This window comes from Haliaeetus albicilla, chromosome 20 (genome assembly GCF_947461875.1).
Source record: "Haliaeetus albicilla chromosome 20, bHalAlb1.1, whole genome shotgun sequence".
Taxonomy (NCBI): Eukaryota; Metazoa; Chordata; class Aves; order Accipitriformes; family Accipitridae; genus Haliaeetus; species Haliaeetus albicilla.
This window is the reverse complement of record NC_091502.1, coordinates 22534646-22552366: the sequence shown is the minus strand read 5'-3', so window position 1 is coordinate 22552366 and position 17721 is coordinate 22534646. Positions and strand designations below refer to the sequence as shown.

The following is a 17721-nucleotide window of genomic DNA, read 5'->3' as shown; positions in this document are numbered from 1 at the left end:
TCTTGGGCAATATTTCAACAATGAACTATGGTGATACTCTTCGTATATTGATGTGTCGATTTCCAGAAGTCTGACACTACAAGAATCATCTCCCAAGACACTATTACTTCTTGATTTCTCCTCTAATGTTTTCATTCCATGTTGCCACTAAATGTTCTTTATTTCACTCTATTATTTTCACTTCACCTCTGTCTTCCACTTAAACAACTCACCAATGGTAATAGGAAACAATAAGATAAAGTTGCACTATATAATCTGCTTCAACAGATTTAACTAAGATGATAATACAACGTTAAGTTAATAACAGAAAAGCCTTACTGTTTACAGAAGAGTTTTGACCACTCCCACATATTTAACTGTTTGCCTGGCCAAATGCAAAGTCCTGCATATGGGAGAGCTTAACACCCTCTACTGCCAAATATTATCGGTTGGGGGTTGACTGTGTAACAGTTCTGCAGAAAAGTTTTGGGGCATGAGCCAGCAGTGTGCCCTGGCAGCAAAGAAGAGCAGCAGCATCCTGGGCTCTAAGAGCAGGAGCAGATCCAGAAGATCCAGGGAAGGAATTATCCCTCTATAGTTAGTATTTGTGACACCACATGTAGACACTGCATCCACTTTTGGGCAGCCCAGTGCAGGAAAGACACTGACAAATTGGAGTGAGTTCATTCAAGGGCCACCAAGATGGTTGGGGCTGGAGCTCTTGCCCTGTGTGGAGATGCCATAAGAGGTGGGCTTGTTCAGCCTGGGGAAGGGACAGCTTTGGAGGCACCTAACAGCAATGCCCCAGTGCCTACAGGGAGGTCATCAAGAAGAGAAGACAAGCTCTTCACAGCATTGCAGTGTGGGGACATGAGAAATCACTTTGACTTCATGATGAGGAATAAAAGTTTGAGCAGGTTGCCCAGAGGAGCTGTGAGACCTCCAGCTCAGGAGGTTTTCAAAACACAACTGCACCATGCTGTAATTCAGTGTTGACCTTTTTTTTAATAGGATGTTGAAACAGAGATTTCCCAAGGTCCATTCCAAACTGAATGACTCCGTGATTCTATCGATACAGATATTTTTTACTTACCTTTCACAAATTGCTAAAAAAATATATTATGCAATAACATTCGGTATCTTGATTTCTAACTGCCTGTTGGTATCGTTAAACAGAAATATGTTGAATAGTTCTAGAAAAGCCAACGTATTGAAAAGAATCACTGATGCTTTGGGTAATGTTCACCAAAGTAACTACACATTTCAGCACTGATTTTGTAGTACATTAGTTTTCAGACAGCTGGGCCTCTCCAGAAGGTAATGCCTTCTTATAGTGACTTAAATTACTGATAAGTTTAGAAAGTGTAAGGAGATAGACGCAACTGTCTACTTTGATTTTGGTTCAGATTGCTTTGTTTTCGGAGTTTTTTTTTTTCATTAATGACATGAACATATTCCAACAACTAACTTAAGGAATTATAAAAATCAGAGAAAATTCATTCATTTTGGACCTCCCCTACCTCTTCCTGCAGAAATACAGAAGTAACCAGGCTATAAAAGCAGGGGTGGTAAACTAACTACAAAGCTATGCATGCAGAAGAGATTTCAAGGGACTGTGATTTATTTATAGTTAGAGTTTTCTAACTGAAAAGATCCCTTTTGCAAGAAAAGACATGCCAAAAGCCCAGAAGGAAGGTTGATTTTGCATTGCAAAGCAACCCTAACCAACCTATTTAAGTTCATCTTGAGTCTTGGAAGCCTGCATTCTTCGATGTGTTTGATGTACATTCTTGGGAAAAAATTAAAATCTATGTTGAGAGGAAACCTCATTTAATTTAGGCTTCTACTGAGGTCTGAAATCAGTGGCATATTTTGTATCCTTCTTTATTTCACACTGAGTAAAATTTTTATGTATTTCTGACTTTCACTACAAATACTTTTGGATTGTACTTATTTCGTGTTACATCGGGTAATTGTTAGAGGCACCACTGCTCTGCACAGACTGACTTCTCTTTTGTGCTAATTTAACATAATCCTATATTTACACCACTACCACTCACTACAAGACAGGTCCTATGAGTTACTTAAAGTGCCTTTAATTAAGCACGCCTCCGAATCCACCATAATATATGACATTCTATTTCAAAGTAAGTGATGAAATCAGGTTATTAGATATATGGTATGATATTTGCCATGTACCTTTACTCTATTTTAACAACATTAATGGCATGAATATTTCTGTTTGCTACTACTAAAGAGCTTTAAGTGTTATTAGAAGGATGTTTCTAAGAAATGTAAAGAAGTCAACATAAGATCATAAAAATCTGAAAGGATATGCATTATGCTCTTAATTTACTCCAATTAATATAAAGTTTCAGATTTACAGTTAAAATAGCAGGGGAAATTAATTTGTTTATGTAAAAACTTCTTGTGTTGGGAATACAAACAATAGTGTATCTTAGAGACACAGCTTTAATTTTTTTTTTGTGTTTTTCCCCAAGCACTGATTTTATTCTCATTCCACTCAACCAAAAACTGATTTATATTGGAATGAAGGCCCCAGGCATTGCCAGTTGTGTTTTATTCTTTAGTGCCCCAAAGACAAAGATTTGAACCTCTAGAGATCTGATATCCTCAGGGAATAGTTCAAACATTTACAGTAACATGTCCCTGGAGAGACCCTTTAGAACAAACTTTTTAAAAAGTTTTCACTTTCCCAGTTTGCCACAGTCCATCTTGGTGCACAACTGCCAATTGATTCTATGGAAGTCTCCTTCAGCACATTTGAATAAAATATGGAGGGTTTTTTTATGAATGAGAAAAAATATTCCAACAAAAATTGTATTTGGGAGATAATGACTCAAAAGCAAAAGGGGGTGCAAGAAAAATAATACAGAAAAACAGATGTTTACTGTACTGGTGCTGAAGATTTGACTTATCACAATGGACACGTCACTTCCATCAGATTCAAAGAAAACTTCTTAGAAGTTAGGAGGAATTCAATGAACTTGGTTAAAATAGGCTGGGTTTGCAGGAATGAATGTTTCTTGTCTATGATGATGTCTTAGAAGCGTAATTTCATCTGCTTGTTTTCCCATGAAGGAGAATATTTTCCTTTGACAGTCATGTTTCCCAAATTAAAGTGTTCTGTGTCAGAAAATGTTTTTAAGCAGCACTCCTAAAACAAAGGAACTTTTACAGTGACTAAATTGCATCAATTTCTTACCCTTTGTAATTATAAAATGCAGTGGATAGGGAGGTTGTTTTGAGACAAGCTGATAATACAGAAACGTCTGTATCAAACCCTGTTTGATGAGGGTTTTGGAGTGGGGTTGTTTTGGATTTTTGGTGGGTTTTGGTTGTTGGTGTTTTTTTGAGATATTAGGACAGTTTCTCAAACTATTGCAGTCTGCAAGAGTCAGCCATGCAATTTCACACAGGTAATGGCAGTAGGCACCAGCCAAGCAAGAATCCAATTTGTAAAAGCCTTCACTTTATCACACCACCCTAGAAGGATGCTCTATGTAGTAACTACATGAGCCATTCGTAATAAATGACCTCGAGGGAAAAGTGATTAATCATATTTGCAGTTGTTAGTTTAGCAAGGTGAAACACATTCCCGTGGAAGAAGATTGCCTTACTGATAAATATGTGGAGGCATGAATTCAGGGGCCAAAGTAGATGGGCATAAAATCTAGAATTATGCAATTTATTTCAAGATACTTCTTTGTTAAAGGAAGGCTGTGGAGACTTCTTTTTAAAGCACAATCAAATGAGCATTGGAAAAGAATGATCTCTTCTGGCACATACACGGACTGGTCATATGGTTGATATATGCAACAAGCGTAGGATCACGCTAAACAGATGGCACACAAAACACTTCCTTTTTTGCTCTACTTCCCAAAGGAGAAAACAATTGACACACAAGATATGCCATGACATATTGTCACAGTCTGCTCTGCATTTAGCTGTAACATTTCATAATGCTGTTTTCTTGAAATGGGATGCTATAAAACAGTCCTGGTCTCAAAGGTCTCCCCACCAAAGTTTCTTAAGTTTCTGTTTGTTTTCTGTCTTCTTATGGCAATTTAGTAATTTTGGCCAAAGTTTTTACTGCTGTCAACTCAGATATCAGCAGATACCACATGAGCATCCTGGTTACTTTTTCCCAGCAGCCTTTTGCAGTGGTTCATCACCACTCATCTCGTGCAACGGAAGCATAACATGAGACACAAATCTATTTGTGTATTTAATTCTAAGTAAACAGTGAGACATCTGTAACATGTCTGCAACCAGGCCTTCTATTACATATAGCCACAGGAACTGTTCAGAACCAGATCCGAGAACCATGATGGTCAACTTGTGCTATCACCTTCAGTGGGAACTGGATTTCCACCTGGTATTTCTGGAAATGTCATATAACTTTTTTATATAGAGGAAGTTGTTGAGAGGAAGGAGTATTGATTTTGTTTCTAATCTAGCATAAGCACAATGAATGACCCAGTAATATTCATGGGCACTAATACACCATGATAATTTAAGTATTATAGCAAATGGGTTTAATCTTCTGGTGAGATGAGTTTCTGCCAAAGTTCCCATGACCTTCTAAGAGAAATCACATACTGATTTTCCTTTCCCAGGGCTATGCAGTATCATTTAAGTTGTCTGACTGTATTAGATAATATACTGAATATTAGCCAGTTATCATACAGATTTTTAAAAGTATTCCACAAGCATTTTTTAACAATGTAATTGTTCCTCTAGTCCCTTTAACAAAAGAACACTTTATACAGTTTTATCAAAAAGAAAGTATCACAATCCTCCCAGTCTCTGTTTCCTTACAATCAAGCATTTCTATCTGTGCAGGTTCTTCCCCGAAGTCCTGTATATTCACTATCGCCTATTGAATACCTTCATCTATATTCCCACTTCATTGGAACTTAATGTGTTTGTTATTTATCGCTTATGCTTGTCTTACTGCATTATGATATTATTATTGGTATTATTAATCCCTTCATCATGTAACAGTAATATGTGATACATCAAAGCCCTCTATTACCAGTCTGTAATTGTTACTCCCTAAAGTGCTGCCTTTTACTTCTGATAGAAATCTTGCATTAAATTTTCTTCTAGTACGATCCTTTAAGTCATTAGATTGACTAAAGAGTGCTGCAAATGACCAATGAGGAGGTTTTTCTGTTTTAATCCCAGTCATCAATCTCTTATCTGTAAGTAGGCAGCTTTTCTATTTTCATTGTAAGTCTGTTTAAAGTGTTACAAATACACAGGATGAGAACTGACTGGATTTTTTTCTTTGCATTAAAGCACATACGAATGCACAATGAGATTATTTGTTAAATTTCTAATTTTGTAATTTCAGTGAAAGGGACAGATTGGTTTTGGATGAAGACATTAGTAAGAGGATTTCAAGGTACTACCTACATGATCTTAGTCATAATATTTATTGTCTCTCTGAGGTGTTTTGGATTTTTTCCCCAATTAAAAATGGAGACAGAAATGGATTTTTTCCCCAAACTTTGTCTGATTTTTCTGTCTAGGAGGTCTTTGTGAGTAGGAGCTCATTATTACATCTAGATATTTTAGGCCTCTTATCTCCACTGGGACCTTTACAGATTGTCTTGATATAAATATATGGTATTAATAATACAAAGCCAGAGAGAAAATGCATCATCACTTAAAATGCAGCATGTGACAGTGAAATTGATGCAGTTTTATCATTACCTGGCTACTGTCTGTAGAAATTCTTGATTAAAGCCAATTAATAGAAATGGTAATCTTGGATGCCTTTCATGCCATCAAAGCAAAGTCAGCATAACTAAAGAATAAATTTTAATAATTTTACAAATAATACATATTGAAAGTCACTGGAAATAGGATTAAGACATAGCTAAAGAACATTAAAACAGCCATTTAAACATCAAGTTCAAACTTCTTGCCTTTGCTTTCAAGGTCCTGCATAGCTTATTCAGCTTATTAAAGAAACGGTTGAAAGGTGACCTGATCACTTTGTTGAAGTACATTAATAATGATACCTATTTTGGGGAAGTTCTGCTTGACAAATGCCTAACAAAACCATTCCTGAAAGTGGAAGCTGGAAAATTAAAATTGGAGGTATTTTATCTCCATAATGCACAGTTTTGGGGAGTGAGAGAATTAAAATACTTAATATGTAAGCAAGATAACTTGAGATGGAAGCCTCAGTATCCTATTTTTTTCTACAAAAAAAATCAAAGATGAATGCTGCACCCAGCTTCAAAAAAGGTTGAAAAGATAGTGCAGGAAACCACAAACTGGTCAGCCTTACCCCAGTCCCTGGGAAAAACATGGAGGTGAGTCCTCTTGGAACACATTTCAGTGTACATGAAGGAGAACGTGATCAGGAGCAACCAGCATAGATTTACCAAGGATAACTCAGAGTTGACCCAACTGATTGCCTTCTATGACAAAAATGGCTGGATCTCTGGATGAGGGGAGAGCAGTGGCTGTCATTTACCTTGTCTTCAGTAAGGCTATTGGCCCTGTCTCCCTCCTTGGAGGCTTTCAAGTCTCTGAGTGACCTGGTTTGAATTGAGGGTTGACCATGCTTTGAAGAGGAGATTGGACTAGAGACCTCCTGAGCTCCCTTCCAGCCTGAGACATCCTGCAATCCTCAGCAGGATCTTGTTCCACAAGAGGACTGAGATCTAACGTGGGCTGAATCACTCTTCTCCAATGCCTGTAAAGACAGCCACTACAGTCTTAATTTAAGGGAGCTCAAGGTAGCACCTAAGATTAGGTGGGATGTACTCAGGCAAATTGAGGTAGCGTAGTTACCATTATCTGGAGTCCCTAAGAATGGATTAGAGTGTTATGCTTTCCTCCAGCTACTAGTAAATTTTCTATAGTTTGAGGGGTGAGGGTCAAGCTAGACTGTGATGAGTGCTCATTCTGGACTTTGTAATAATAAGTCCTTTTGTGCATAGCTACCTATGGACCAGGATTTCTGCCTTACTTTTAAAGCACCAATGTTACTCACAGATCTGTCCTAGTTCAAATCTCACAGGGTGGAGAATGGCCACAAGTGAAGACTTAAAAACAGGCCAGTGAAAAAAAACTCTCTTTCCCAGATTTATTTCCATATTAGAGGTGTAACACTATGTACTAAATGATTGTAAGCACAGATAAAATATAACTGATTACTACTGGGATTATATTTTCCAATATCTTGTTACTCTTTTAAACAGACATGAAAGAAGTTATGGAGACAACACCATGAAAAAAATACACAAATCTTATAATCAAAATGTCTTGCGGGTCTATCACTTCAATTTAGCTTTGTTCTTTCATAACACAGGACAATCATATCAGATTAGGATCTGTCATCACAAACACTGTATGAGCTGCACCACAATTACCTTGTTACATGAGCATCACAAGGCTCTTTGGTGCCTTAGGCAGAAGTCCTTCGTGCTGTGTCATTGTGCCTTATCATAAATTATACTCATTAACAGTGTATGAATAATGGTGGTTTGCAGTGATGACAAAACACCCAGATGATTTTACGTTTTATTTAAAACATTATTGTGTGGAAACCTACCTCCTGCTGGAGATCCAAAGTCCTAATGAATCATATTAAATGATTGTTTTTCAGTTTGTAGCTGTTCCTAACTGATGCCCATTTTACAAGTCCTTCCCCAACGTATTAGAGGCATAAGTCATGAAAAGTCCTGGTCACGCAACTGAAAGTGAAGCAGCATGAAAGGCAGCAGTAGCTGGGACTAGGACTCAGGAGTTTTGAGCATTTTCTTCCAGGCTCTATCCTATTAATCTCAAGCAAGTCATTTTGCCTTTGTGTTCCTACTGGTCCTCCCCTCTGGAGAATGAATTACTTAATGAGATATTGGAACCCTAAATTCAGGTAGGACTTCTGTAATACAATGTTATATACTCCTGATTTACAGTTTCCTAGACAACAACCTGCTGGGGGGCGGGGGGGGAGAGAAAAAGAAAAACACCCAAACAAAAAAGCAACCCCCCAACCCAAAAAACACCCCAAGTAACAACCAGGATTTCCAAGTATTAAGAACTTACTTCTTGCAGAGGTTTATGTCTTATCTGGGCAATTCAGATACAGAGATCAACTGCAGGACAGATTAGACAAAAACTGTATAGTTTTTCTGGACCTCAGTGTACATACTTGAGTTCTGAATACAGAACTGCAGCTTTATTTTAAATGTTCATTGTATCATCTTCCCAGTATAATGTTAAATACCCATCCCAAATTAAATATATCTTTAGCAAACAGTAGAGTTTATTTAGCTGTTTTGTAGAATGTTATTGGACTAGATTCTTGCTTATAAATCCAGAAATATTATTTACATTTACATTTTAAGCTATTTACAGAAAAGAAAGGCATTTATAATACACACTGGGCACCTAACTTTTTTCAAACTAGAATGGATTCTGGACAAATCTCAGTCATCCAGACTGATATTCAGCCAGATAAATTTTCTGATTTCACCATATTTAGAGAGACCAGACTTGTCTCTCAAAATCCCAACACACAGGATATTTCAGGTTAGCTAGAAAGGCAGAAAATATGGGTTATGTGACAACTTTTACAAAGGCAGAGAAAGCGTGATTTGGAGTTTTGGACCATTTACCTCAAATGGCATACCCGTTATGCACCTTGTCAAACTGATGTGCAAAGGACTCATCTTGGGCTCTTTACGATGACTGCAGTCCTGCCAAGCTGGGACAGAGCCACTGCCTCAGAGAGCTCTGTCCCAAAAAATGACTCTGAAGTTTTAGTAGACCATCATGTTATCCAAATGGGATTTGCATCTACACATCAACTATCCTTGTTTCTTTAAAATTAGTGGAAAAAAGTACACCAGATAAAGTTGGTATTGTCTCTTTTCCAAAGTATATTATTCCACTTTTCACTGTAAACACTATTCCATACATACTGATTGACAGACTTGTTTGCTGTTGCTTTTCATTGGTAAGACTCAGCATTCATCAGCTGCACCTTGCATTTTTTAGGTCAGGTAGCGCTAACAACCATTCTTCTTTTCACTGGTGTTTGTGGATATGACAAAGAAGCAGCAGGATATAAAATCTATTTATTTCCACTGCTAATGTAGATTTACAAATGCACACACAGCACTGAACTTGTCTATTCTGAGTTGCCACTGATTTATTACATTATTTTCCTTCTTGAATGTACTGTGTAGGGTAGGCAACTGCTTTATAAAGTTGTCTTGAGTATCAGAAAGTGGTGTGTCATAACATTGACTTCATCCTTCTTTAATGTTGCTTTTTGAGCAGGTTAAACTAATGTTTCATCATCATCCCTAATCTAGTTTGGATCACCCATGAGTCCTCTTAGATGCTTGCAGATGTATCAGAAAATCACCTCATTCCATTTATAAATAAAATCCCTGCCTATATATCTTATTCTAAGAAACAGCACTTTTTCCTGGCAAAAACATTCCAAAGTTGGTTGTGACAACTATTGTGATATCTAGGTTATACAGAATGGGAGTAGAATTTATTGTGTTTATAAAGAAGGTGGAGTCAGATTCCACATAGAGATGCACAGTGAAAGGGCAAGAGGCAATGCTGACAAGCTGAAGCGAGAGAAATTTCAACTAGCTATAATGACAAAATTGTTCACAATGAGAGTGATGAAACACTGGAAAAGGTTGCCCAGGTCAGGATATCTCCATCCCTGAAGATACAAAAAACTTACCTAGACAAGACATTGAGCAACCAGATCTGTCTTTGAAATTAGTCCTGAGCTGAGCACAGCCTTGGAACGGATGATGTCCAGAAGCCCCTGCCCACCTAAATTTTTGAAATTAGATGCCTGAGCTTCTGTTTGCTCATCCAGGAATTACCTACCCTAAAATTTTATTATTTTGAACCTTTAGCAATGAAACTGTTCAAAGCTTTTACTGAAGGGAAAAAAACTTAACAAATTATTGGCGAATGTTAGTGATAGATGGAGATGTAGAATATATTTTAGTGGATGAAAATACATTAAAAACAAACAGAAAACTGGACGTGGATGGTCCAAGGTTAATACTAGAAAACTAGAACTCACCATGATCATAAAAGTAATTCCCTGTTTCTGAAAAGTATCACAGAAGGCTAGAAAAGTCCTAAGTGTCACAGTAGAAATAGTTTCAAATCTTAGTGTTTTCTTGTTATGCAAATATTTTCTAGTATTTTAAGCTGAAATATCAGTGATGTATCAAAACTTTTATTCTCTTCAGCTTACATATGGTGAATTGCTACAGTATGGTATCTGAAATTGCTTTGCAGAGGCTAAGCCAGCTGAAGAAAACACAATCACTAACCCTGTACACAAAACGAGCAGATAAATATAATTCTTGAAAGTCAATCTATTGTGAGAGAAACTGCAAGTTTCTGTTCCAACATGAACTTACAAATGCCTTAAAGAAGATGTACAAAGCTGATGATAATGTTCAAACAGGAACTAAGGGAAACTAAAAGTGTATGAATATACCAACATGATTAAAACCAGCAAATCACCATGTCCTGTTTATGAGCAGTTCTGATAGAATGAAGTATTCAGAATCATCCTATTTATCTGAGGTGTCAGTGAGGAGGGAGAGACAACTCCAGTGAGCAATTCACATCAGAGGTGGAATGAACTGGCCTCTGGACATGGTTCTCTATCCCCACTAGCTAAGAAAAGAGCTTACTCCTCACTTAGAATTTCCATGTTAGTTGAAATGAATCCAGGCTTAACTTATCATACGGAGTAGCCTCTTTCTGCTTCAAGAACTGAAATGAGCAGAACAAGCATAAAGCAACTCTAAAATACTAATAGGATAAAAGCCGAAATGGTTACCTAGTTACACAAAAACTATTGGCAAGAGCCCTACAACATCGTTTAACAAAATCATACCATTAAAACTACTTGACTACAGCTATAACAGAAATCTGTGACACAGCAAGGGCTAGAACCTGGACCTCACCTGTTATCCAAGTCCATAACTATGGGTACAACTCCATCAGTAAATGCAACAGATCAAGGGCCATTCTCCACTACAGAGGGCAAGCCCCATAGCACGCTCCTCCATGCAGCTGAATTCTTTCCTTCAGTAAAATAGGATGATTTCTACCATGCTGCCAGCTGAGAGCAGCCTGTGGCTTGTGATATTCTTCAGACTATGGTGGACATTTGTTGGGAGCACACAATATACAACAAAGCATATGGCACAGTCCAGGCCCTTTCTAGTTTAGTAATACAGGTGGATCATAAAATTTACTTTGACAGCAAGTGCTTCTGTAGAAGTTGTAGAATTGGGATGATGCACTGCCACAGATTTCTCTAAATTATGCTGGATTAAATCAAGGTTAAGGGAGATGTTCTGTGACATCTAGCTTTGGACACTTCCCTAATCACGTCCTAGGTGCTGTTCAACTAGATAGCAAGATTAAGGCTTAGTGTCCTTACATAAACACCACTTTTTCAAAGGAACTTTCTTATTCTGGTTTTGGTAGCATTTTCTGTTCTTTCCTAAAGTCTTTTATAAGCTGATTTCCAGGGGAATAGCTTCCTCATATAAAGGTACCGCCGCTGCACTGGGACCCAGTACCTGCCTATAAAGTGGAGGTGAACACAGCGTAGGCTGGAGAGGCATAGACCAAGCCAATAACACTGTATTATTCACTGCTTGATTTGATTTCTGGTCAGTGCTATGATTTCCCCAAAATGAACTGTGACATTTCCTACAGCTGCCTCCTCAGCATATAAAATAGATTCTGCTAACCTGGGACTGCCACTAGGGAAAATGTTTGCCAGCTCTAGCTCTGTACACAATGTAAGAAAAAAAAATAATATTCAATTCAACTATGTGATACAGTTCAATCATAATGATTCCCTTTTAGGAAAACAGAAGGAACAATGCATTTTAAAATGCATGGTAAGGACCCATTCTTATTATCATTCAATAATTTGATATAAACATAATCCTTTCTCAATATGAGTTTAAGATTGCAATCTTATTTTCCACAGATGCTGAACTTAATAGAAAAAAGGTTACAACCAGCATCTTCCTGATGACATTTCTGTATGTGTTTTAATAGAGCCACCTGTGTTACCTTCTTTTTCACTTTAGTTTATTTTTTAACATGCATATAATTTTATTCCTTTGATTTGGTTGACTGGCTTCATCAATCATTTCACTAGTAAAAGAGCTCTAAAGAGATGAATAAAACAATACAAACTTTGAATAAAAATGCTCTCTAATTGAGGCAATTTCACAGAAGTAAATCTATGGGTTTTGTATAGTATGTTGCACCTGTTGTGTTTCTCCAACAGACATTTACTAGAGTACATTTTTCACAGAAAAGTCACATAATGCTATTTTATGTAAATATTTTGTCAAGAATCCATAGGCAAGCTGATTTGAAGGTCTCTCCTTATATAGCATGTTAAACTTTTTTGAATTAACATCTTGTGATGACAGGTACCTCAAGATATAGGTGCTAGAGCAGCTTAAAATAACTACTTTTGTATCCTGGTATGGTAACATACAGTATTGTACATTAAACTGCAGAAACAACTTGATGAACACCTGTGCAGTTTCTCATTTCTTGTTACTTACTTCATTTGCTAGGCTTTTAATAAATTGTTTCTGTCGAATAATAAGATAACAATTTGATGGTCTTTATTTTATTTTCCATTACATCAAATACAACAAAAGACAGTAAAAACAATATAGTGATAAATAGCTAAATCCCTCAGTGCTAACTCCAGTAGAAAATTTCTATTGGAGATAATAGGAATAGTTTCAGTATAATAAATAAATACATTAACACTCAGAAAATTCTGTCAACTTTAAAACAGAATGACCTAGCTATCACTGAAGTGGACAGCAAGCTTTCCTTTGACTAGGATGGAACACAACCTGGTCCTGAAAAACACCCTGATACCTCGACATCTCTAAAAAAACATCAGATTTGGAATTCTGCATATGTACTATAGTGCTGACACCACATATTTTTCTGCCACTACAGAGCATGAGTTTTAGGAGTGACGGATTAACTGCACCACCGAGAGAAAAGTTGTGCAACTTCATTTCCAACATGTTCAGACACAGGTTCAATTGGCCTAAACCCTAGGTATATTGCAAAGGAAGAAGGTAAAAGCTAAACCATTTTTCTCTAGTGTGGACACCCATTTGCAAGGGCAAAGATTTGCTTTTGAAACCATGATTGAATGTTATGCTGGTATTACAATGAATTGTATCAATGCTTGAATTAAATTGAATGTTATGATGGCATTAAAAGAACAATCCAAGAAAAACAAACATTCAAACATAACAAGTTGAAAATATTAAATATAATAACATAAAACAAAAGGACTTACCAATCTGTCAGTAATATTTTAATGTCAGTTTTCTTAACAGCGATGGGAGCCTGGGGGAAGAGGAAGCAAAAAGATTTGTCTCAGTTGCTTTATACAGCAAGGTAGGAGTCAGAGGAGGGTGCCAGTCAATCAGATGCCTCAGGTCAGTGGAGTCACCTCCAGCACATCAGTGCAGCTTCCCGAGTCCTCTGTGATGACACAGATTTACACCAGAAGGGCTTCTGAGAGCAAGTATTAGTGCAGATATTCATGGTTTTGCAGTCTTACCTTTTCTATAGATGTCTTTATGATATATAAGCTATACTTTTTATAAACAACTATAAAACTACACTAAACCACACAAAATTAGATTTCTTAAGTTTCTCTGAGAAATTATAATGACAGTTGACTAATTTCCTATAATCATAGGACATGTGGGGCAAGTCAGGTATCTTGACTAAAGTCTTACTCCCTGGCTTTTATTAATCATGCAAATTCAACAAAAAGATATTAAACACAGTAAGACTTTTATGGTCTGGTTCAGTACCAAGGTGTTCAACACAACTACCCTGAACATAAAGGAAACTTGAATTTGTGCTTCAGTGCTATACACTGAAACACACTGGCATGGAAATAGAGAAATCCATATACATACATCCATACATAGACCCATACATATGTATTCATTTATATTCGTGTATATATATATGTAATCATTTATATATGGATATATATTGCTTTATATATATATATAAAAATACACATTAGCCAATATGAAGTGTTAACCTTAAAAAAAAAAGTACAAAGATGTAAATTCTGACTTAAAGCTTAATTTAAGCATTTGAAAATTTATTGAAAACATACCATCTGAGTAGAAATATTTTGGCACATTTTTTAATTTGAAACTCAGAAATTAATTACAAAAAAGTAAATCAACTCAGAGGGGAAAGAATGAAATTCACTAAACTGATACTAAAATTTATAAACAAAATCCCACTGATTTTAACAACTGAAGACCCCAAGTCCTGTTTTTAGGAACAACAAAAAATATTTAAACTGCAGGGTTTTTAGGAAAAAAATATTTTTACTGTAGATGGAATTTTGTCATAAATGAGGAGTCGGAATATTTTAATGGATGTCATACTCTATTCAGTGATCACAAAACACGAAATCTAGATGTTTAACTCTATTCTGAAATGTGGCATACTTGGTCGTAATTAAATTCTGACCGAAAAATAATGTTTATAGTAACAGAGTGAGACCTTCCTAGCCCATAGGATATATGCAAAGCCACTGGGCCTAATCTCTCATTCCCATCTCTATAGGCATCATCCAACTCTCCACAAAGCTGTTGAGAGTCTGGTAAATCTCTTTATTGGAAAATTAATTATAATAATAATAATAAAAAAATAAGATTCCAAGAAGTTGGTGGGCATTAGTGCATTAGTAGTGCACAGATATCCCAGAGAGAATCAAGCTGTTTCTCTGTTTTCTCACAAGATCTTCTATTTGAAACCTGCTCAGCTTAACCAAAATTGATGTGTCAGATAAGAAATCACAGCTAAGCTCAACATGGCTTTAGGCTGCACTGAAATATTTAAATTAACTGAAACAAAATTAATGAGGCCAGGGAAGATTCTAAATGTTATTAGACTAAAATGCCAATTATTTGTAAATGCAATAGTCAAATAAGCTTCTTCAAACCCATTATTTCAGAGTATAAAGGCTGTTAAATGAGAAGATGAAATGTTCTATATATGGGGGGTTAAGCAACTGTCACTAAACCCATTATGATACTTTAAATAGTGACAACAGTAAAAAATGGCACTCCACACAATGTAATCTCAGCTCTGTTTTCCTTTAATACCACTCACTGCATCAGGCCTGTACTCTGTGTAGAGAGGCTTAATACTTTATCTGAAGAAATCCCACTCAGTCTCCTTTACAAGCAGGTAATGACAGGAAGTAGCCCTAACAGCATTAGTCATTCACAAACACTGTAAGTGCTATGGGATTTTATTCCAACATCATTTTATGCTTCTGTGGTTCAGAACTTTAATGAATTAGATTGCATTTCTAGTAGGAGGCTCTATGGGATAAGAATGTCAAATAAATATCTACTTAAACTGTATGTTTTCAAGCTTTTTACAAATTCTTTCCTTCAAACAAGCTGATCGCATCATAAAAACAGACAGATAAACATAACAATTTCATGTAAATAATACGTTTTTTCTGGCTACTTACCAATCTAAGAGCTAAACTTTAATTATTATTAGCGATGGCTTATTCTAATCAGGTTCAGAGATGCCAAATTTAAGGACATCAGTCTGAGGAGGTTTTTATGTTGCTGTTGGTTTATTCCTACTATCCATTATGTTTTGATTTCAAAACCTACTCTGAAGCTGCATCTGCTTATGAGACGGTTGTGGATGTGTGTTGTTATTAGTCTGAATTTCTCTGCAACTCACATCAAGCAATTCTCTCCCTTTTTACCCCCACTACATACTTATTCACAAAGAAAAATACTACTTATTTTCAGCATGGCTAACCACACACTGAAGCTAATGGGGTAGGAGTAGCACCAAACAGAGGGAAGAAACATCTAATACAACAGAACAGCTATGAATGGAGGCATGAAAGGCAGAAAGAAAGAACTTACATAAAGATAAAGTAAATAGTTTGATGGACAGCCGGTTTATGTTGTGGATTATTTCCCAAAAGGCAGCTGACCAGCCACATGGACTTTTTGAAAGCAAGGGAGAAAAAAACATATAAAGTTTTACGGAACAGTCTTGTTCCCCAGGAAGTGGCCTAAATGTCCAAACAGTGTTTTCTGTCTCTGACTCTTTTGATCTATTATGAACATAATTAAGGCTAAAAACCAGAAATTCTTTAGACCTGCAGAATTAGCTCCTGCTGTCAGATCATGAAAAGTCTGTGTTTAGGTGAGTAGCTGGTAAGCCCATTGAAAGGGTGGTTTCTGAAGTACCTCTTGATTATTATTATAATTAAATGTAATTCAGAGGAAACAAGATGTGAATTCCCACCATTTTGCCTTTTCTTTTTCAGCTTCTGTATTGTGTCTCACATTTAGCTGTTAGTAGTAATTGTTATCCTGACTATTCATACAGACATATTTTCACAATATACCATAAGCATTACTGAGATATTCAAGTCAAACTGCCACCTCTTTCACCTTCTTCTGCAAGAAGAGCAAAGTTGATGTTTCACCAAGAATGATGGAAACCACATTCTTCCCATAAATTTACAATTACTAAAATAGCCTTTGTTAAAGCCAAATAAGATTTAGGACTGAGTTATATATTGATGACAAACAAGTTACTTAGATAAAATAGTAGCCACATCAAAAATGTGTTATGAAGAATGTCCAAATAGAGGAAGTTGCATTTGACCCATTGCAATGATGAGGCAACAGCCAGCTTCCTGGACTGAGCACACTTAAGATTAATAAATCACAAAGAAGGACATCTGGGGGGAGTCAGCCACGTGCAAGAGTCTGTTGAAAAGGCAGGAGTACAATACCAACCCCAAATGGTGCGTCAGAGTCATGCAGCAATACTAGTTCTGCTTCAAAAGCTGTATTGTTCTATGAGCAGCACCACGGTTTATGTTAATCAGCCACACATAGGAAACATTTAAATTGAGAAATTGGGGATTTTACAGTTAGAATATGCTATATTTCAGTGTGCCGATACAACCTTGAATCAGTCTCCTTGTGCATACATATTACGAAAGTCCTAAATTACACTACCTGAGCCTCATTCAGTTCACAGAACAAACAACAAGGGTAAGGAAGTACAATTGCTTTTCTACAGGCAAGCTTTTTCTGCATAAACTGATTATTTATGTTTTCAGATCACTCCTCCAGTGTGCTACGCAGACATAAGAATACATGATCTGTTTGCCTGGTTATTCTGAAATGCCAAGAAATTTTGGTAATGGTGGGAAAGGTCCAAGTAGTCATTCACTTCCTAAACTATGTAATCCAGAGATTATCCACTTGCAATTGGAAGACCACAGGACTGGGATTCATTTCACCTACCTTTAGCCACATAAAACTTAGGCTCTTAGTCTAAACCAGGCTTCTAATTTCTTTCTATAAGCAGTGGAGAGAGACAACCACTTCCAGATTCATTCAATCCTAAAACAGACAACTAAGATAAATGAAGGACTGTCTGAACAATCCTGTCTCACTTAACTGGCCTCATGACTGGCTTAGACAAGACCCCTAACATTTATATGGTTAATAAGACATGATTGATTCTACCTCAAAATACACAGATCTCACTTTCCTTCCATGTTCTACCATGTGTTCTTAAGGAAGCATTAAGTGT

At 36.6% G+C, this 17721-nt stretch overlaps 1 long non-coding RNA gene across 1 annotated transcript in view; it reads right to left on the bottom strand.

Moving 5' to 3' along the window:
- The window catches only part of LOC138690125 (uncharacterized), a 391704-nt gene that overhangs the window by 153002 nt on the left and 220981 nt on the right, over positions 1-17721 (bottom strand). The window contains exon 2 of the long non-coding RNA XR_011328921.1: positions 13388-13437. This is a non-coding gene — a long non-coding RNA (uncharacterized lncRNA). The remainder of the gene's footprint in view (positions 1-13387; positions 13438-17721) is intronic.